General features: G+C 30.9%; 1 pseudogene; it reads left to right on the top strand.

Annotated features, from left to right (window-relative positions):
- The window catches only part of LOC135950829 (uncharacterized), a 53,458-nt pseudogene that overhangs the window by 8,494 nt on the left and 20,722 nt on the right, over positions 1-24,242 (top strand).

Raw genomic sequence — 24,242 nt, 5'->3', positions numbered from 1 at the left:
ATACTCCCTCCCATAACCTATTTTCCTAGTTCCCACATAATGCTTTACATGAGTAGGGGTCATCCTCTGAGTGCTGGTCCAAGAAAAAAAAATATGTGGGGCTGCACGAAAACGTCTATAGATATATGGAGCGAGGCATGGACATCGAGGAGGTAAGCATAATGTGCCTAAAGCCGATGAAAGAAGTTCCGACAGATCATGTCCTGAAAAACCAAATCCTACATTCTACCAAAAGCATAGACACGTTCAAAACTCCTCTACCTTCGTACAGAGATTTAGCTCAAATTGTACTGCTGGAGGTAATCCAATCAGACTTCCCGAAGACAATATGTTATGATGACAAACTGAAGCTTATACAAGCAGCAGTTCTGGACAAAATTGTGGAGCTATAAAACCACAATATGCAGGCTGCACCTTTAAAACTGGACGGCTTGTTTTTAATTGCAAAGGCAACGATTCAGAAAAATGGATCAATGAACATATTCCCACACTGGAACCTTGGCAAGATGCTGCGATAAAGGTTGTATCGGAAGATGAGGTGCCTCGGACTGAAGTATTTGTAGAATATTTTCTCGAAGCGCCTGAAACACTTACCAGCAGGACACAATCGCTAATTGAAGGCCAGAATTATGGCCTAATCCAATTCATCCAATTCAGGCTAAAACAAAGTTGGTTATCATCGAATAGCGGTCGCCGTTAACGGCTGGCCATAGTAATTCTCAAAGAAATGTGGACCAATGACCAAAAAGTAAGTTTTTCGGGATGCATAGAGATTAGTATCGTTCCAAATTCAACATTTTTTTGTCAGTTTCCAATTGCTCCAGGGCCCATTCAACGAATAAACGTCGTTGTCTATACGTTTCAGAAAGTAATAAGGCGAAAATTTTAAAGCAAAAATTGTGGTGATTTTCATTAGAGAACCTTTACCAATTTTGACGAAAAGGAGCACTTGAAAATTTCATAAGATTTTCATATTTTGTTTCCCCAATTTTTAATAGAAAAAATTTGTTTGAAGATGGAATCAAAATAGTATGGATGAGTTGCGGCAACTTGCTGAAATTATAGGCTTTAAAAATGAATTAAATACATTTTTGTACAACACATTTTGCTGAGGCACTTCTAAGATTATTCTTAAGAACTTTATCCCATAATCGACGAGCCCTTAAAACAACTCGAAATTTGCAAATTTAATGGACAAACAAATCGTAGCAAAAAAATATACAAAATTTTTTAAAACTTAAACCAGAACTAGAACTACAACCAGAACTTTTACAATATAAATTTATTCAAAGTATTGGTCATTGTTAGCTATCTTTTTGGCAACATATTGATTCAGAGACAAAAGAACTGCTGCTCATCTTTTGAGGCCAAGAACGAATCAAGCCAATTTCGGATACTCTGCTCCAGAGAGAGAACTTTGCATCGATCGAGATAAATAGTTGTCGGACGGGGCACGGTCTAGCCTGTAAGCGATTCGGGCAAAACTTCCCAACCAATCCATTCTAAATAATTTTTAACAGGTATAACAGATATTACCAGTATAGTGAGATTTCAGCAGCTCATTATAGACAGGACCCTTTTGCTCACACCAAATACAGAGAATTACCTTAGCGCCATGGATATTGGTTTTGGTCATAATTCGGCTGCTTTACCGGGCTTCCCATACGATCTCTTACGCTTCGAGTTATGGATCCATTTTTCATCGCAAGTAATGATTCGGTGCAAATATGATTTTCTTTTATAGAGTTCAAGCATCATTTCGAACATTGCGTGAGTAGCTTCCAATAAATTTGCAAGCTCTTTTTGAGTTTTACAACAATCTTCATGAAGTAATGCCTAGAAATTTAATAACAAGTTCAACTACAACCACCATTAGAACTACCCCACCAACCACAAGTGGAACCTGAACTAGACCTGAGTTAAAGCTCATCTTTTTTTAAGTAGATTAATTACTTAAATTTATTTCAAACTTTTTATGTTTCTTTAACACAAATATTCTTAAATTTTATACCCTTTTCTATTTCCACTTGCGACCTTAATGTCATTTAAATTTTCGACATTCATTAAAAAGTCCTTCAAATTTCCAAACACACAAAATCTTGATCAGGCTTTTAATATTTCCTAGCCGTGTCGTTTAACATCAAGACACCAAAAAATGTAACAGCGAAAAAACATTAAAATTCAAAACGTTTAAAAGTGTAATTTAATCGCATGTTACGCTTTGTTAACAATTCTCATTCTTAATAACTACTGGCTCGAAAAATACAACCAGCTAAAAACAAAAAAGAAAACTATATTGCGAATCATGAATTTTCTATGAGTTCAACGCCAACACTAGGAGCTCTAGCTACTGATTTTGAAAATTCTATTCAAAGGGGAGGGAAGTCATAAGAAATATATGCCAATTCTTGCTACTCTTTAAAAGAAGCTAGGGTAGGGTGTTATTTAGTAGAGACTAGGCTGGAGGTAGTTGGTGTTTTTTTTCTGTACAATAGTCGTGTTGACGTTTCTATGCTACAAGTACTATTACGTCCAATTAGTTACAATTTACAAAATTTATATGCTGAAGCATTTTATATTCACTCACAATCTGAATGAAATAATACTGAAAGAAACGAAACAAACTTAAATGAAATGAATGAAATTGAAAATGCAATTGAGAAAAGTAATTTATGCACAGCAAATTGAGAAACTTACCTTGGCAAAGTTGCCGTGTTATTGTTGTTTGATTAGTTTTGTAAGAAAATATGCTGATTTTTTGTATTTTTTTAGGGAAAGAATTGAATGAATTTATACATACAGTTGAAAATAAATTGTAGGCCTTAGTATAGGGTTTATGGTTTATGCAGGAAATGGAGTAAAATAATTGCAATTCAATTGGAATTTAGTTTAAAGTTTTTAGCATAAAGTCAAGAAACTTCTATATTTATACACAAATTGGTGTTTTATTTTATAATATTAAGTTTACCATTGACTTAAGATATACACACCATCACAAAAGTATACATACGATGGACTTATTGGGCTTTTTTTTAAACATCTATTATATAAAAATACAAAGCCTGACTCAATCATTCATTCACTCACCCACTCGCCGATGAGTCAGTGAATGGGTTTTTCAAATTTACATTTGAAAAAAAATCGCCAAAATTCCATTTATGACCCGAATGAGCTGAAATTTAAAATATATATAGTACTTGAGAAAGTCTACAAAAAGTCTTTCTTTCGTATTTTATATATGACAGGCCTAAGGAGGGTCGAAATTGTTTTTTTAAATATGACGTATATTTGCGATAAAATTCTAAAGAAAATAAAACAAACCTGATAACAATTATCTCGTCCTTATAAAAAGTTACAAGCATACAAAGTTAGAATATCTTTTTACATGTTTCAATTTTTTATAAAGTTTTTTTTCACAAAAAGGTCCACATATTTTTTCCTTTATAGAAAAAAAATTTTCTTCGGGACTATATAAAATTTGTATCTGATATGAAAAGAGAACTTAATGCAAAAATGTATAATGTAAAATTTGAATCATTTTAGCGGACGTTGTCCCCAAGGCCTATCCAAACTTGGCCAACTTTGAAACAAAATTTTAGGTTTGAGTAAAAATTCTAAAATAGCGAAGCACCGATCCTAAAAACTTTTCATATTTGTATAGACCTATATGTTGTTTATATACATACAAAACTTTTTTAGTATCACACTGTAAATAATGTCAAACTGGAAACTTTTCTAAAAAAAAACTCAGTTTTTGTAACACATTACCCGTTTTTGGAATTTCGGTGTTTGAAAACAAAGAATGGAAATAGTAATTCCATTGACTTAAGAACATTTATGTCTATATTACTTCAAAATTGTATTGTGATGTCTATTTTAGTGATAATATTACATTGTTATATTGTAGATAGATACAGGCAGATATGTATTTTCTATTTTTTTTGTTCTAAGTTCATGCTAAACCACCTACCCGTGAATAAAAAATTTAATAAAACAAGAAACATTTTATTTTTGTGTTTAATTTCCAAAAAATAGTTGTTCATTTCAATTAAATTTAGTAGTTATAAAATAAGTTTTAATTAATTCTAAATTAAAAAAGTCTTACACAGCTTCAGGTAAGCAACTAAAAATAAATAAAAAATACCAATAAAGTACAGTAATCTTCTCACAAAATGTGGGTGTATCTGGCCAGATACATGCGCTACGTATACGTTGTATAGATGAAAAAATCCACATAAATTTAGTTTGTTGTTTTTTTTTCATAAAACGATACCTAACAATATTTGTAGAGGGTACCTGGTAGGGTATTCAATCGATTAACCGTTAATCGGTTAACCGATTAATTTTGGATGGTTAACTGTTCGAATAATTTAAAATTGCCGATTTTCAAATAACAAATAAACCGATTAATTTGTGTCGATTAACCGATTAACCGAAATTCCTTTTTTTGCACTTTAAACAATTTGTTTGTATTTATTTTTCCCTTTCAATTCAAATACAAATTTCAAATTAAAATTAGATATTTTTGGAACATCCAATAAACATGATTAGTGAGTATGTATAACAACTGACATATTTAAGTTTCATGTCTTTGAAACTTTGTTTGTATTTACATTATAGACGAATCTTTTTTTTTGAAATGAGTTTTTTTCAAAACTAAACGAAACTATTAAATTAATCAAAATCTAAAGCAATCCAAAAAGGAATATGTATTCTTTATCATGCTTTTGATTTCTCCAACATATACAATCATCGAGAGAGTGTTTTTCCAAGAAAAGTTTTATTAAATCTAATGAAAAAATCGTTTAAATTATATTCTTTTTATAAAAGATTATTTCACAAGATCTCACTAAAACCCTTAAAACTCACACATTTGCTGCAACAGCGTCATAAATAAAAAAAAATTGTTTCGATAAAAACACCTTTGAATGTTTTATGATATTTTACTATTTCTTAAATAAATTTTAAACAAATTTTTACTTATCAAATATACGAGAAAACATGAAGTTTAATTTTGATGTTTACAACAAAAAAATACTCTCATACAAAAAATAACTGACATTTTTGAAAACTGATAATTTTGTATTACTCAGTTCAAAAAATACGGATTTTGAGTTATGACGTTGTTGCAGCAAATAGGCGATATTTTCACAAAAATGATTTCAAATACCTTATTTGCCGTTTTTTATGTTTTTGTACACACAATTCGTTGTTGTATTTTCAATTTAAAATGAAAATAGAAATTATTCGGTTAATCGAATAATTTTAAATTAACCGATTATTAACCGAATAAATCTAAACCTCGATTAATTATTTGCTCGATTAACCGATTAAACCAGAAACCCGATTAATTGAATATCCTAGTACCTGGAGACTCAAACCCCTAGCCAAATTAGAAATATATTTAAATCACAGTTAAATTCCTAAAATATCTGGCCAGATACATGTGCATGACGGAGGGTTAAAATCTTTTTAGTTTTTGAGGTAAATGAGGTCCGAAAAAAACACAAAATTATTTCATTTTACTAAAATATTAATCCTTAATGCCTATGGTTTCCACCAATATCAAAAACTTATATAAAATATTATATTTACTTTCAAAAGCTCCACAAACCTTCATATCTTACATCAAGCCAATCTTGCGTGATTAAGATTGGGTAACGTGATGGGCCCGGATCATACTGTTAATGATTTGCCCATTCTTCATTATTGCAGCACAATAGAGATGTATACACTCGAACATTTTAACAAAAAAACTTTGTTTTGTCTTCAAAAAATAGTAAAAATTAAAATTTTTAAGGTACAAATTGAAACTTTGTACATCGTTTCTCCAATTTTTGAATCCCTTCCAAAAAAAGATTTGTCATGGTAATCAAAGTACGTATTTTTTGTGAGATAATTTCATCGTTGGAGTCAAATCTCTTTCCGACGAGACATTTCTTCAGGTTTGAAAAAAAGAAATAGTCACTCTGACGATTTGAGATGAGATGCCTATGGCATCCACAATATCTTGCTTTTTCAATATCCGTTCGGCCAACACCATATAATGATTTGGTTCAGTTTTTTACCATTGAAATTGATGGTACAGAGTTCCCATAGTATTTATCAAGCTTAGCATTTAAAAAAAAACACAAACTGCGAAGCATTTTGCTTGTCTGGCGATACACCCACAGAGTCTCTCACGGGAATCGAACCAGGAACACTGAGATTAATAGTCCATCACGCTATCGACTAGTCACTTATGTGAGTGATGGCTTGTTTCCCCAAATTATAATCAAATTTTTAAATTAACTCAAACACAACACGGACACTAGCGTGCTGTTTAAGTTTCTCAGACAATCAGTTTGTCTACATAAGCCTCGCTCCATGAAGACTGCTCTATATAAATACAATTTTAAATTATTATATCAACTCTTTAAATCACATTCTTAACTACTCCACAAACCTTGTCACTAAAATAAAACCCAATTACACACAAATTAATTAAATGTTTAATTTCCTTTTCGTAATTGATTTTCCAAAACTACTTTAAAACTGTAAATCAACAATCCTACACACACTGGCACGTTCTCACTTGACTCACTCCAACCTCAGGCCTAGTTTTACACCTAGTTGTACACCTATGAATACATGAGTGCAAGCAAAAAGGTCCTTGTAATATTCATCCTTGTAACATTTCAATTAGTGGTTTTAATAAATCTTCGTTTCAAAAGTTTTTACAATACAACACACAAGCAAATAAACATAAAAACCGTTTGTTAAGTTTAGATCTTTTTGACTAATAAAGACTAAAAGGAAGACAACAAACTGAATTTTTGTGAATATTTTTAGCAACTATGTAGACATCGTTATGGTTGTCATCATCATCTTTAGAAATATTAACACCTAAAGCCTGCTATAGACTGTTAGTTATTCTATATTCATTTAAGCATGTATGAGTTGAGAGGATTTTCAACATTATGGTGGCCCTTATTTAAAATTTTTTAGATTTTCAATGCTCAGAAATTGTTCTCCACTACACTAATGTATACATATGAAAACCTTAGAGAAATAGATATAGATTTTAACATTTTTCAAAGACAATAAACTTTTTGTACACATGAGTAAAAATATACCATATTTAGTATAGAATCCAAAAATATATTGGAGTATTTGTGCTGCTTTATAACCCAGCAGTTAAGCAAGTAGTCAATGTATCCCCTATACACAATAATTGTCACTAATGTTTTATCACTTGGCTGACTCCAATTTATATATTTTTGGTCATTTGGCTCGTATGTGCTCTTTGTAGTGCAGAGAGAAGACAATTGGTTACTTTATACATCCCAGGTAATCTAGAGTGAACACAATTGCCGCTTAAGTGTCTCTAAGTAATCTAGAGTGTAGTCATTTTAAATGTTTGTGCTCATATAATTCTCATACAGTTTATTTGTATTTATACCCTACACCACCATAGTGGGGAGGGTATTATGTGTTTCTGCAGATGTTTGTAACGCCCAAAAATCTTAGTCTAACACCCACCTTAAAGTATACCGATCGACTTAGAATCACTTTCTGAGTCGATTAAACGATGTCCGTCCATCTGGTTGGCTGGCTGGCTGTCCATATAAACCTTGTGCGCAGAGTACAGGTCGTAATTATGAAGATATTTCGATCAAATTTGGTACATATTATTTTTTCGGCCCAAGTGAAAGTGGCTGAAATCGGTCCATTATTTCACCTAGCCCCCATACAAATGTCCTTCCGAAATTGGACTTTATCGGTCATAAATGTTTAATTTATAAATATATCTCCACAAATTGCGCTCCAAATAAGTTTTATATACACAAAATTCATGTTACCAAATTTTGTTACAATCGGTCCATAATTAGTCATAGCTGCCATATAGACCCGCTTCCGAAAATCACTTTAACGTGCATAAATCGCTTAAAAATGTTGGTGTACTCACAAAATTCAACATAGTAAACTTTCATATAGACATAAATCACACGACCTAATTTCATGGTGATCGGTCCATAATTGGTCATAGCCCCCATATAAGGACCACTTCCGAAAATCACTCAAAAATATAAATTATTGAAATTTTAAAAGAAAAATGTTTTTGCTCTTTTACTTAGTGTAGGGTATTATATGGTCGGGCTTGACCGAAAATGTTCGTTCGCATTTAGTGAGACAGGCCCTAAGTATACTAATATCTCATGTAACATAATGTGAAGTCTATAGTCACTTTAGTGTTTCTTAGTAACGTATAGTGAAGTCACTTTAAACGTTTATATTGAAGCAATCTATTGGAGAGTTGCCGGAGGAAGGTTTGTTTGCAAACAATTGGTTATTCGACTATCTATGATATGTTTTTTAGATGACTATTTGTGGTCATTTAGCACCCGTACATATTTAAATAAGTAGTTATGTAGCTGATAAAGTAACCAGATAGGTAGCTAGTAAAGTAACTGATGCTATGTAACCAGTATGTGAATCCAATGCGTTGACTAATTTAAACCAGCTATAGGACAGTATCATTATATTCACAAAGGGTCAATGCTTAGGATATACACGTGTTAAAATAACTAGTCACGTAGCTAGTTAAGTAACTAGTTTCCAACCTAAATAATGGTTAAAATCTCTAGTTCGGAACTGTCTCCTAGAACAGCTGGGAAGTGTTAATCTTTGTATGTGCATACATGATAAAGTGTGTAAAAGTGCATATGTATGATCAAATTTCTATGTACAAATTTGTGCCAAGTGTATACAGTTAAATTGGTAGCACATACTATGTACAACTCATATCATATGTATATGTAGGTAGCACTTCAACATGTTGTCAATTAATGTGTTGTGCAACTAAAAACTAATTGGTTTAAAATATGCAACAGAACAATTTTATTTCGGTTTATTTATGTGTGTTGGTAACTAAAGTTAAATGAAATTAACAATTTGGTAGTGTACTAGTGATAGGAATGTGATATGATTTAATAAATCTTTATGGAAATGTATAAAATAAATCGTAAGGAAGCTAAAGTTAGGATTAGGTTATAACTTAGTATTAAATATAGAAGGCTTGTATTGTAATTCTATACATCAAGCTGTTTCTGTCGATATATTTATGACACAACTCGATTTATACATGCATAAAATGGAAATCTAAAATTTAAACATATTGCATTCCTTATTAGTATTTAAGGTTTCCATATAGGTTTTCATATTTTTACTTGAAATCGATTCTATCTTCCACCTCTTATGGTAATAAGAAGGAACTGTCTCACTATGTCCGAGACTTTTTGAATGAAACCCAGTTTTTTGTGCATGATTCAAAAATATAAAACGATAACAATTTTCGAATTTTTGTATGAAAACCACTCAAAAATTATTTAAAAACTGAGTGATTTTCATAAAAAAATTTGAAAATTGTTTTGCTTTCGTGTCTCTGAATTAGGCCCTTTGTATAAAAATCATTTTATTTTTTCAATATAGTTACCTTTGGGCTTTATACACGTTGAACAACGTTTCTCCAATTTGTTTTTACTGCTGTTTGATCTCTGGTGTGTTGTTGTGAATCCACATTTCCTCCACTGTTACAAAACGGCACAAAAACATGTCCATATTGCGGTTGAACACCGCCAAGAAATCTTACGAAGTTGTCACACGATTGCATTTATGGCCGATTGTGAGCAAAGGTGGCACCCATAATTCGGAAAGCTTTCTCATAAACATGTGATCATTCAAAATTGAAACCACTGAACCATGTAAGATGCATATGGCTTCCACAACCTCTCACACTTTAAATTTCCGATCGGCATCTTTCGTGCTTGTACGGTCACAACGAAATTCAGTAAACCACTCTTTTTCATGGTACAGAGTTCCCATAGTAATTATCAGGGTATTCATTCGACTAATGATCGTTCGATTAATCAAATAATTTCTTACGAATAATTATTCGAACAATTTAAAAATGGCCATTTTCGAATAACGAATAATTCGAACAATTTTATGTAGAATAATCGAATAAAACGAATAAATGTTCATATATATTTAAATTTATTAAATTGCTTAAAATTTTTCATAATTACAAATTTAAATAAGTAATAATGACTCACAAAAATTGTATTGTTTCTGAAATTCGACAAATAACTAAAGACAAAGGGACTTTCGATCACTGTAGATGATAGAACAAGAAGTTACAATTCTTAAAACAAATCTTTCAAAATTTTAAACTTAAGACTTGAACCAATGAAAATAAAAGGTACGGAATAAAATATTTGTTATTTAGCTGGCGAAATATTAGAAGAATCGCAATTAATAATTAAAAAATTAACTTAGATTAAAGTGGAGTTGAATGTGATGGAGAATGTGATTTTGAAACGGTCGTCGAAAGTGATATTGAGGATGACATTTATAATGATTACATTGAAATAGATGAAGGCCATGATCTTAAAATACATGTATATAAGTGATGTTATTAACCGCGTACGTAAGTGTTTCAAAATATTTTATAAATCGAAAGATAAACACAAATATTGCAAGTTAACGTTTTGTTGAAAGAAAAGCATGGAGTTCGTCTTATACATGATTTTGAACATCTTTGTCTAACATGGTAATAAACTTTTTGCGTATTTGTAAATGCGTCAATCATGAACTGCCTGACTTCAAATTAGCCACGTTCACTGACAATGATATCAAACTTTCGACAGATTCCCTTTATTGTGTAATTCCCCAAGACCACTTTTTTAAGCAAAGATTCTGCAACGTCGATAGAGCTTGATGTATAATACAATTTGTTATAAATAATTTAGTAATAGTGAATAATTAATTTACTAAAGAATTAGTTACTCAATTTAAAACCCCAATTAATGAACGAGATAAAAAAGTTGTTAATACGTTTGTATTGTATTTGAATTCAGGATCATGTTCAACTAGATCAAATTTTTTAAAGCATAGCTCCAAAATGAAAACTGAAGGGTTTGCTAGTCAATTGTTTTGTAGATAGTTCGGGAGTTAATCTGATCAGAATATTTCTGTTGAAAATTTAATGATGGACTTTGTTTTCGAATGTTTTTTAACATTATCAATACTTGAATTGTTAACTTTAACGTTATTTGTTGTTTTTTTTAAAAAACGTACAAAAAACAAATTTTAGAAAAATTTTAATTATTCGAATAATTCGATTAATTTTAAACGTGTGATCGAATTATTCGAACAAGTTAAAATATCGTATTCGAATTATTCGTTTTATTCGAACAAGAGAATAATCGAATAATTCGAATACCCTAGTGGATACCAACTTTACATGGATGGACGAACATCGTTAAATCGACTCAGAGTCGACCGGAATACTAGATCATTTTGGTCAAACCAAATACAGAGCATCATTACCATAGCTCCATGAATATTTTGCTTTGGTGTCAACTCGTATATCGTAATATATTAATTTTTCATCATAAGTAAGGATTCGGTACAAAAATTATTTTCAAAGCGTTCAATCATCATTTCAGACACACAAAATCATCTTTTAGGTCTATTAGCTTCAATTCGTTTGGTATCAACTTTCCCTGATTTTGGATGAATCCTGATGTTGCAATGATTTAGCAGGCTCTTGTTGAGTTTTACAACAATCTTCATGGAGTAATGCCTCCAATACTTGGTCTTCGAAATTTTTTGGCAGACCTGGGCAATCTTTGTCTTCCGTGTCAAAATCACCACTTCTGAACCACACAAACCATCAATCGCAAACAAAAAAAAAACCTTGTTGTTTTCACTATAACATTCAATAACTAAGTGAGAATGACATATAAGATATTTAAAACAAAACCCACGTTCATAAGATTCGCCATCTCTCATTATACCCTTCACCTTCGTGAGAAGGGTATATATAAGTTTGTCATTCCGTTTGTAATTTCTACATTTTTCATTTCCGACCCTATAAAGTATATATATTCTGGATCCTTATAGATAGCGGAGTCGATTAAGCCATGTCCGTCTGTCTGTCTGTCTGTCTGTCTGTCTGTCCGTCTGTCTGTCTGTCTGTCTGTCTGTCTGTCTGTCTGTCTGTCTGTCTGTCTGTCTGTCTGTCTGTCTGTCTGTCTGTCTGTCTGTCTGTCTGTCTGTCTGTTGAAATCAGTTTTCTGAAGACCCCAGATATCTTCGGGATCCAAATCTTCAATAATTCTGTCAGGCATGCTTTCGAGAATTTTGCTATTTAAAATCTGCAAAATCGGTCCACAAATGGCTGAGATATGAGGAAAAAACCAAGACAACCTCGATTTTTGACCTATTTTTTTACCTATATCTGGATTACTAAGACATTAATATAGACAATATGGATATCTAATGATAGATATTTCAAAGACATTTGCAACGACGTATATAAGACCATAGTAAGTTGGACCTACAATGGGTCAAAATCGGGAAAAAAATTTTGAACCCGAATTTTTTTTTAAAAAAAAAAATTTAAAAAACAAAAAAAAATGTTTTAAAATTTAAAAAAAAAAAAATTTAAAATTTAAAAAAAAAAAATTTTTAAAATTTAAAAAAAAAAAAAATTTTTAAATTTAAAAAAAAAAAAATTAAAATTTAAAAAAAAAATTTAAAATTTAAAAAAAAAAAAATTTAAAATAACAATCGAAAAATTTTTTTTTCCAAAAAATTCAAAAAAAAACTGGAAAAAAAATTAAATTTTGTTTACCTAAAAATATTTAAAATTTTGAAGTATAATTTGGTGAAGGGTATATAAGATTTGGCACAGCCGAATATAGCACTCTTACTTGTTTTTAAGTCTTTTTGACAGATAGGTAGTGTTAAAATTTGTCTAATACTGCCGAATATTTCCAATGCCTGAAAACCTTATCAAACTTTTAATATTCATCTTAGTTTAAAATATCATAACATAAGTACATGGCCATTATTACTCCTCCGATATTGTCATAGCATCCATGGAAACTATTTAATGTTTCATACCTTGCACTGATATTATGACATTGGATTTTCATTTAGTTAATAACTTATGACACTTCACCGTTTTTATTTACATATATTTTTTAATTTTTAATATGCATTTTTATTTATGATTTTGCTTTAAATCCCCCTAAATTATCATTTAAATTCCGTGCTCTCTAACATACATCTAGGTCAATAGTCATCACACAATTATATTTAACATTTATTTAATTTCTATTCCCCAATTAAAACCCAATCAATTATTTATTTTTTTTTTAAAACAATTGAACAATATTCTGCCAAATTTACAAATTTAAAACTAAATTCATTAAAATTTTGCACTAAACTCTAATAAATATTTAACAATTCCGCAATGCGTAAAAAGAAATATTAATTTAATAAATATTTAAACTCGTTTTTAAGTTTAAAACATTTCACTTTTTCCACTTTTATAATTATGACATTGAAATCCTGTCAATTTTTATAAACTAAATAATCTCATTTACTACTTTTTTTTCGCAATAATTTTGTAGTTTTTTTTTTTTTTGTTGCACGTATTATTTACAATTCGGCTGTAGTTATTGAAGTGTAATATTAATTTGCAATAAAGTTCAGGGTTTTGCTCTACTAAATACAAATAGGCTGATGGCACACTAATTATAGGTTTCTAAATTATGTTTTTAAACACAATATTTTGTTATTGAGGTTTTTTTGCAATTGTTTTTCAAATGTTGGTAATTATTAAGGGTGCGCTCTATAAATGATGTTTGGTAAAAATAAGTCAATTGGAACATTTTGCCCTTTTAAGGGCCTGCACAAAACTAAATATCATGAGCTATTAAGTAAAATTCTTGGCAAAGCCAGTAATCTTTAAAATAAACGTAGCAATCAGTACTTATATTAAGATGGGTCGATTTAGCAATCGATTTTTCGATAGGTTTTTGCATGAGGAATAAATGTTCCACTACAATATATAAATTTAAATTTTTGCATACTTTTAGACATTTCCACTTTCACAAAAAGGATCTTTCCTCATTTCTACAATATTAATTTAAATTTTAAATAAACATTTATTGATACTGCATAAATATTCATCTATATTATTTATCATAAATACAAATATGTGTATTATTATTATTAATATAAATAAATTTAATACCTGCAGAAGTGTGTATCTGTGTGTTTCAAATAATATTGATATAACAACAGCACGTAATATAAAACAGTTTATAAATGCCTAATTAGCCGTAAAGTAATAATTATTTAAGTGTATGTATGCATGGCAATGTATGAGGTTGTTTGTGTGCTAAAATCTACCAAATTAAACTAATCAATAAAAATCATAGTATTTAAAAATACATTTAATATTTTAGCATTTTACCAAATGAGATTAAAGTTTATTTAAATATATGAGCTTCAATCTGTGTGGAATATTTAAAAAGAAAAATTTTAAATAAAATTGGTTAAATTAGAGTAAAATTATTTAATTATTAGCTATACTACACCATTTTCAATTGTAGTTCAGAAATTTCCAATTATGTCTGTTAAAATTATTCTTCCAATGCTACAAAATAACTTACAGAGAGCTTTCAATAGCTTTGGTTTAATTACATCTTCTCTATAATGACTTCGCCATACTATTACTGCTTTAATAGAGAGACTTCTGGCCTAGCTCCTCTACTTAGTCCGCAAACCCCATAGTTCCACATAAAACCTTACACCTGTTGTAGAATCTTGCTATAAATTCGCTATTCGTGAAGCTCAATGGATTATATAACTGTTGCGTATGATGCTTGCGTAACAATATCTGGAAAATATCTACATAATATCTTGCAAGAAAAGGAATGGCCTTATTGAAAAAATCTGGTAAATCTGATAGTGATAGTGCGATATCATAAGATCCAATATTATAGCATCAACTAGTCTTAGGAGGCTGCAGCTATATATCTTATATGGAGAAGAGAAATAGGAATACCAAATGGCTCCTCTCAATATTGATTAAGAGAATGGGCTCTTGACAAATCCAACTACCGTAAATCCTTTAATAGAAACCTTCGTACTTCGGCACTGATTACCACAGACACAGGCATAGCCATATTTAAGGCCTATTTTATCATACTACCAGTTTATCTTGTGACTCAGGATGTTAGCTTTGCCATGCTACTCGACACGTTGGAGTCCATGTACAGCCTCTCTTCAAAACAGCGCATTTGGGGCTATCCATCCCATTGTGATATCAAATGAGTTAAGAGCTGATTTAAATAACGAACCAACCAGAATACATATACGATGAAATGAAGCATGAGAGTATGGGGACCCAACCTCATATTGGCAAAACTCGGACATTCACAAATGAGTAACAAACCATTTCTTCCTCTTTCCCATTATGATATATTTGTAGTATTCGTTAAACCATGCATTCCTACGATGTCTCCGATGGAATCCAGTAAGTGAATTCATTATGCCAAACTCACGTTAGCATAAGTGCTGTTATTAAACCTCCATGTCTGTGCAAGCTCAAATAGTTCCAGGTTTCACTCAGTTGGATTTCGGAGTAGCAAGATGATCATGGAAAATTTATTAATGATTCAGGGACCAAGATGATGGCTTCACTTTTGAATGACAATAGACATTGTTATGACACATTATCTTTCGCTATCATGTATTATTTTTGAACTACTTCAATAATCTGCGGTTGGTCATCAGGATTTAGCTTATTTCTTATCTATTCTCAGATATTGAAACGGCACTTTAAATGCCTGTTAAAGCTAACTTAGACCATATAGGTGATGAGAAGGATATATGCAATGTAATTCTAAAATATAGGGCACCTCTGTATGTGAAGGTTGCAATCAGTTGAATACCACGGTACCAAGATGCTTATGAAAACTATATTAGGGATTCACTGTCTTAGACTACAAGGTGGACCTATTGATCGATTTACCGCCTTCATCGTCCAAACATTAGGTCTAGAAAAAGCTTTACGATTTTGCGTAAACAACAATGAGATATTCCGATTGCAATATGGAGGATTTAATTATTTCAGTTTGAAGGTCGTACACATTATCCTTCACTGCCGTGGCTGACCGCAGATTTTGAGCATTCAAAACGACCTAATTTGTACATCATAGCTATTTCTTTTCCTCTGACTTTAAATTCTATGGTATTACAACGGGGCCTATAAAGGGCCTGAATCTATGAAGTCTTATGTATTTTTTTATCCAACCTACTTAAAATGATTCTAGTAAACCATATTCACCATAACTTTGGATTGTACCAATCCAAAAGCTATTGGGCATTAGCAACATTCAAACATACAGAAAATTTACCTCCATGCTATAACACCATCAAAAAGTTGGATAATACACAAGTTAACAGCTCAGATCACTGCTGTTGCTTTTATGTCATCAGGTCCAGGAGACTTTCCAATATTGAGATCCGCTAAAATATTTCAATAGAATGATAATGCAAATAACATGAATAAGTTCAATTGATTTCATTCCGAAAAGTTCAAGTTTCTATCAGATTGATTCCCGGCAAAAATTTGGTAATTACTTGAAACTACTCAATGACTTACTTTTCAATTACTATTCAATACCGTATATATTACTTCTAAGTAATCAATGATTACTAATCATATAATGACATATTTATTATCTGTTACATAACTACTCCAATGACATGACCGTGTTAAAATAATGAGTTAAAATTATATTGTATAAATAGTGCTGGGTTATTTGGTTGTCCCCAAAAAGAATAACAATTGCGTATCTATGCGAAGAGCTTGCCTTTTTACGTAACAAATCAGATACAGCTTCTTTTTGGATCTGATATTTAATATTTAATTTCGATCGAAACAAATAGAAGTCGGGCGGGGAAAGTTCTGGACTATAAGGGGGTTGAGTCAAAACATCCCAACCACTTCTTTCTAAATACATTTTTAACAGGTATTGCAACCTGTGACCGAGCATTGTCATGATGAAATAATACGGTTTCATGTCTGGCCGTATATTCTGGTCGTTTTTTGTAGAATTAATACTTCAAACGAATCAGTTGCATTCAATAAAGGATTCCTGTGATGGTCTGGTTAGTTTTGCTCCCACCAAATACAGGTCATTGCCTGTATTTGGTAGTCCAATGCCAAAAGTCCAATGGCTTTGGACACCAAAGCCATTGGACTTTTGGCTTTGGTGTCGATTCTGTTGGTTGGCCGGGCTTCACATATGACCTCTTTAAAATAGAAAACTTCTCAAAAGCATGTCTGAAAGAATTATTAAGGATTTGGATCCGGAAGATATCTGAGGTCTTCAGAAAATTGATTTCAACAGACAGACAGACATCGACTCCGCTATCTATAGTGAGTGTTTGTGGTATCAGCCAGCTAGCTCCTTTCGTTTGGGCTCTAACGTATTTTGAACAGACAATCAGATGGAGAGCCATAGCTAGATCGTCTTAGAATCGAATAAGAACCCAGAACCATGGTTTCGGATTATATGCCTTTCATAATTTTAAGTAAAAATTTAATTTTTCCTACGTTTTATATAAAAATTTTACTACTTCTTTCATAACAATATTTAAAACCTTAACTAATAACAAGTAGTTTACTTTAAAATTATGCATTTTAACTTTAAGGAAAGTCACGGTCTAGTGTTTTAACCATTAGAGTATGTCTACTATCCATTGCTACTTGTACCCTCTAAGAGTACTTTATACATTTATGTTTCTTAGAAAAAAAACCTAATTCTTTCCCCCCTAGTATTATTGTCTCACACTTGCACATCTTTATTTAACGTTTAGGTTTTCTTTACTTTATGTTTATACAGGATTTGTTTTGTTTTTATAATATTTTTTCGTTTCATTTCTTCATTTTTTTTTTGTTAAAATTTATAGCACTTAAGTTAAAACAACTGCATTCATATATTCATTCACATAAATATTTATACTAGATGTTGGTTTATTTGTTTGTTTTCTTCATATGTATGCTTTGTTTTGTTCCAAAGAAAGAATGAAAAAACATTTCATATGTTAATGAAGCTTTTAAATGACGACAAATTGTTTTGACGCCAAGGAATTGTTGTGGATTTTCCTAAGGTATAAAAAAATATACAATTTATGTTTAAAATATGTCCTGTACGTGTGTGACATTTTTTTGTAAAATTGCTAACAAAGTAGGGGTGTGAAGAAATTTTGTTTTAAGTAATTGTGTGTGAGATATAAGGTTTTATATTCTTATAAATACTTTTAAAAATTCTTCAAAAAAAAAACTTTGTCACTAAACGTTATGGAGAGAATATATTATGCGTAATGTCCTTGTACATTTTTTTTTATAAAAATTAATGGTTTATAATTATATAAAAGGGTTTTGCAAATAGTTTTAATGGTTTTCTAATAACCTTGCTTGCTGCTTTTTAATAAAAATATATATATTTTTTATTTCACAGTGCACTTATTGAAATCAAAGCCATTGCATTCTGACACCGTTAAATTTTCATTCAATCTGTGAAAACATTTTCAAAAAAACTTTTATAAGTGCAAACTTATATAAAAAAAATCAAAATTGTAATTAAGAAATTGTCTTTATATTCCAATTTTTTTATAACAAACACTCTAACTTTAACACTCTATAACTCACCTTGTTTTCTAACAAGGCACAGTGGTTTAGAAACTTTTTTTTGTAAATAATTCGGTATCTTGGGAACTATTGGAGGTATTGTTACGAAATTTCAAACGGTTTGAGCTGAGGTAGTTCTGAGTTGATATACGTTTGTTCAGCTTAATAGCTATAATGGGGGCCAGTGCGTAGCCCCTCAAAGTTGGTCACCTCGGGTATCAAATTTTTTAAAAAAATCGCCAAAAATCCATTTATGATCCGAATGAGCTGAAGTTTTAAATATGAATAGTTATTGAGAAGATCTACAAAACTACGCCTAGTACTATAGGTTATCTCTATTAGGGTTTATTGATTTATTTTTTTAATTTTGCTCGATCTTTTTATGGTTTTTTATATACGGCGGGCCTACGGTGGACTGAATTTAATTTCTAAAATATTTGTTATATTCGCGATAAATTTCTAAATAAAACAAAAGGAACTTGCTAACAGATATCTCTTCCCTATAAAAAGTTATACGCATTCAAACTTGGAACTTTTAAAAAGGGCCGTATTTTTTACGGAACACATTTTCCCCGTTTTAGGAATTTCGATATTTGAAAAAATGTCAAAAGTTCTAATGCCATTTATTTAAGGACATTTGAGCCTATATAGATTCCAAATCTTGATATGATATCTTTCACTGTTAAAATTTTACATTAAGTCAAATTTTATATTTTTATTCGTGGAAAATCACAATAATATATTTTTCTAGTTTTTAAGGTAAATGAAGTCCCAAACTTTTATAACATTATTTAATTTTACTAAAATATTAATCCTCAAGTCACAATGTTTTCAACAGTATCAAATACTTATATAAAAAGCCTTTATTTAATCCTCAGAAGTTCCACAAACATTGTCCCCTTTGACAAATGTGTACATTTTTTTATATAATTATTATTACCACTTTTTTCCGATCATACCTACTGTTGCTCGTACCAGTATTATATTTTCCTCACAACTATTTTTCTGATAGACCGGTTTTTCCAATTTTTAATACCGAACCAACTAGGAGATTGAGAAATATTTTGAACGTAATGGTGATTTACTCTAACAGACTAAGAATTTCGGAAATAACTCATAAAAAATAACAGATATTTAATAGTTCTCGTTATAACTTTAAATAAATAATTAAAATGCGTACGAAAGTTCGTCCTAAATTTGTTTGTGTCATAATAACTTGAAAATTTTAGCAGAGTTTTTTTTCATGTCCTTCCAAATGATATGATTTGTACGAAAGTTACTTATATCTTTTACTTTGTATTTAATGTATTTGTAACGCACCTTACAAAAATTTACACAAACAAGCATCAAGAGTAAAAAACCAAAACTAAAAGAACTTCGGCCTTTGAAAGATATTGAACTCTTCTAAAAAAAGAATTAAAAAACATAACAAAATAAAATTCATTGCAATACCTCCATATTTGTGCATGTTACAATCTCTACAAAATTTTTCAAACCAGATGTGGTCGAATTTGACACCCTGTAGCTCATCTTGTTTTATAACAAGGTTGTCACTAGTTTATTTTTCTAAAAGCCTATGTCCTCTTCTATGATTTGTTAGTACATTATTTTGCAATCCGTGCATTAGTTTAGAAGATATATATTTATTACCACCTTTTTCCGAACGTACCCACTGTTGCTCATACCAGTCTCATATTTTGCTCACAAATATTTTTCTTTTGGACGGATTTTGCCAATTTTTAATACCTGATTCACTAGGAGATTGAGAAATATTTTGGTTGAATCTCAATGATTTATGTTGTGTATTTTGAACGTAATCGTGATTTACACTAACAAGAATTTCAGAAATAACGCATGAAAAAACGATATTTTTTAATAAAAATAAACAATATTCAATAGTTCTTGTAATAATTTTAAAAAAAATAATTAAAACGTATGCTACAGTTTGTCCTAAATTTGTTTGTGCCATAATAACTTGAAAATTTTAGCAGAGTTTGTTTTTCATATTCATTTGAATGATAAGATTTGTACGAAAGTTACTTATATCTTTTACTTTGTATTTAATGTATTTGTAACGCACCTTACAAAAATTTACACAAACAAGCATCAAGAGTAAAAAACCAAAACAAAAAGAAACAAAGAAGAAGTTTAAAAGAAACCGTAGGAGAGAGGGTATGAGGAGTAAATAACCAATGAAAAGGTAAAAAGCAATTTTCTTAATTGATTCATTGGTTACTCAATGACATTTATGTACTTTCTACTTAAAGAATTTTTAGGGTTTGCGTATTTTCACATATACATACATATGTATGTATGCATGTGATTGTAAGTAAGTATTTGTGTGTTTCTATAATAAAAACTTCAAACTTAGTACATGTATATCAAGTGTTAACTATAGACTATAGAAATTATATGAAAAAGTCCTTGTCACACTAAGACACGTACACATACAAATATATATATATATATACACTCACACTAACACTTACCCACAATTTAATAAATTGATTAGGTTGACATTTTTCCTGTATTTTTTTTTGTTGTTTTGTATTCCTTAACTTACTTTTTTCGATTTTGTGTTTAATTTGAGGAAAGCTGTTTAGTTAAGTTATTCAAAAGAAATCAACTCAACTGAAGAAATTTTTGTAAAATTCTTGTAAGAGTAAAACAACCACAAAATGTTGGTTAAACACAAAATCACATCACACAAAAAACTATACAAAATTCAATTGAATGAAATTCAATGAGAAACCAAAAAGACTTTAGGTAATTTGATAATTAAAATATTGAGGTAGATGTTTGATATTGCGATATGAAAAAGCAGAGAAAACATTTGAATTGTTAGATATCAATGAGATTTAAATAATTTAAAGATAACAGTTACAGTGATGAGTAACAGTGAAATTTGTAACTGGGGTAGATAATAGAGACTTAGTAATAAAATCTTTGAATAATCAAATCCTCTACGGGTACTTTGTGGGTTAAGTTTGTTAAAATCTTCTATATAGACTTTCAAAAAGTCCGTGTCTTTTTGAATGAAACACAGGTTATTGGATACAAAATTATTATATTTTTCAACATAGCCTCCTTTAAACTTTCTCCAACGTTTCACCAGTTTTGTGATACTTTCATCATCAAAATAAGTTTTTTTTTTGAGATGATTTCATCTTTGAAGTCAAATATCTTTCCGTTATAATAATAAATTTAAATTTTTCAGCTTTCATTTTACATTTAAACATCTAGCTTTTTGTTTATTCCTATCCTGTCTTCCTTATAATTTTTAATTAATATTTTTTACTACTCTCTTTCAAATTTTATTTACTTGTATCTTTTATATGTGAACACCTGCTTAAATTCCCAGGTGCGGTCAAGTAGAAGGTGTTAAGATGAACTTATTTCTACTTACTTTATTTTAGAATTTTCAAATTTCTTTATTTTTTTGTTTGCCATAGTATTTTGTTTTAAACAAAAATATGAAATTGTATTATATTTATTTACCCTTAAGGTTTGCATAAGAAAACTTTAAATAAATTCAAATAATTTTCTGCACATTATATTTGGATTTTTTTCATATTTGTGTATAAATTAATTTAATAAAGTTTCTAGCTCAAAAGGCGATATATTAAATTAAGTAATGAAAGGGCATTTTGTTTAAGTTGAAGTAGATTTAAAAAAATAAAAGACAACAGAGTTCAAGCATTTAGATAAAAAGGATCTTAAAGTGGGAATGAAAGACAGTAAATTGAATCTCTTTTTATGTTTTTGAGACTTAGGTAATAGGTATGACACGGTACTTTTTCTAGATTTTGTAATAAATATTGTGTATGGTTCCAAAACTATTGACATGATGGATGTCAATAGTGAATTTTGAAGATAGTTCGGATTCACATATGAACTATCTTCAACATTCTCATATGAACTATCTTCAACATCCTTTCCAATCCATCTAATGTTGATTGTTTTTATACCCTTCACCTTCGTGAGAAGGGTATATATAAGTTTTTCATTCCGTTTGTAATTTCTACAATATAATTTTCCGACCCTATTAAGTATATATATTCTGGATCCTTATAGATAGCGGAGTCTATTAAGCGATGTCCGTCTGTCTGTTGAAATCAACTTTCCGAAGCCCTAAATAAATTACATACACAATTCATACATCAATATCTCCAGAATTCTGCAGGCTCGGTTGATGTTTAAAATCGAGAAATCGGCTCCACAAATGGCTGAGATATAAGAAAAAAACAAGGACAATATTTAAGAAACAATTCGAATTATTTTTTTTTTCCAAAAAATTCAAAAAAAATAATTTTGTTTACCTACAAATATTTAAAATTTGTATTTTGAAGTATAATTTGGTGAAGGGTATATAAGATTCGACACAGCCTCAAAAGTGAGTAAACACCCGCAATTTATTTGTTTTTTTTTAGGATAATGAAAATCATTATAGTCCGACTTAAATCTTTGTTTTTTACAAACGAATCTATTATTCAACTCAATATCCAATAAACCGAAACATTAAAATTTTAATCGATGAATAAATTTTAGAATTTTCATTATCTTAAAAAAAATCAGTGAGCCTCACTTTTGAGGCAGCCTGTGATGACCCTAAGGCTGCGTTTTGACAGCTTTGACTATTTCTCCACTGAGTATCACTCAACGAAGGTGACCACACTGGAGTAGCATAGTTGACCACTGACCTACCAATCGTCTTATAGATAATTAACAAGGTCTTTTTGTTCATACCCCAAGTACTGCCGGCTAGTGCCTTGAGGACCTTGTTCCTATTTCGCAGTTTATGCGTGATTGAAGTGGCGTGTGCTGAAGAGGTCAAAAATGACACCCAAGATTTTCGGTTCACTGTCGGAATTTGTAAGTCGTCGACCGTGATGCCTAAGTTGAATTTTACCTCCTTCGTCCAGGTGGTGAAGAGCGGATGACTTCGTGACAACTGCAGGTTACGTGCAGTGAAGAAATTGTAGATTGCATTACATTAACATTTAAAATACCGCAAAGTCATCAACGTTGTGACCTGTTGCCAATATAATGCAGTCGTCCGCATATGGGATTACCTCCACGCCCTGCCGCCACTGGGAGTTTAGAGAGGTATAAAATAACAGGAGCGGCGACAGGATCCCGCCCTGATGGGCTTCTTGTTTCACTCCCCGAACGACTGCCTGCCACTCAGATAGTTCACTATCCATCTCTTCGTATTGTTGTGCACTGTGGACTGCAGGATGTTCTGAAAGTGTGTAACATGACTGACAGGTCCTCCGACAGGTCAAGTGCCACTAGGTCCGTTCAAAAGGCCTCTGCTAATTTAAGCCCTATGAAATCTGAGTGACTATGGCTTGTCTTGATTTACCAAACTGCTGATATCGCGGTTCATCTGGGCGATCCTAGGGTCATCAAGGTTGGTACTTCGGATGTCATCACGCTCATCTGCGAGTCTCGCTGCTATGTTGCACAACTTAGTTATAAATACTCTTAAATTATACTATAAAGAATTGTGAAAATTGTGATAACATTTCTCCGGGTCCATATCCTCCGTCTGGCGAATAATTACCAAAGAACTTATGAAATGCTACCGGACGTGTCCACATGTTGCGGATAGTGGAACGTCCAGTAGATGTGTTGGTTAGAAGCAAATAAAATAAGCAGTCGCGGAGGTGCTATTCCACGATCCCATCAAGTATCCGAG

The sequence above is a fragment of the Calliphora vicina genome, chromosome 2, assembly GCF_958450345.1.
Source record: "Calliphora vicina chromosome 2, idCalVici1.1, whole genome shotgun sequence".
Taxonomy (NCBI): Eukaryota; Metazoa; Arthropoda; class Insecta; order Diptera; family Calliphoridae; genus Calliphora; species Calliphora vicina.
The sequence above is the reverse complement of the archived record's forward strand: the minus strand, read 5'-3'. Positions and strand labels throughout refer to the sequence as shown.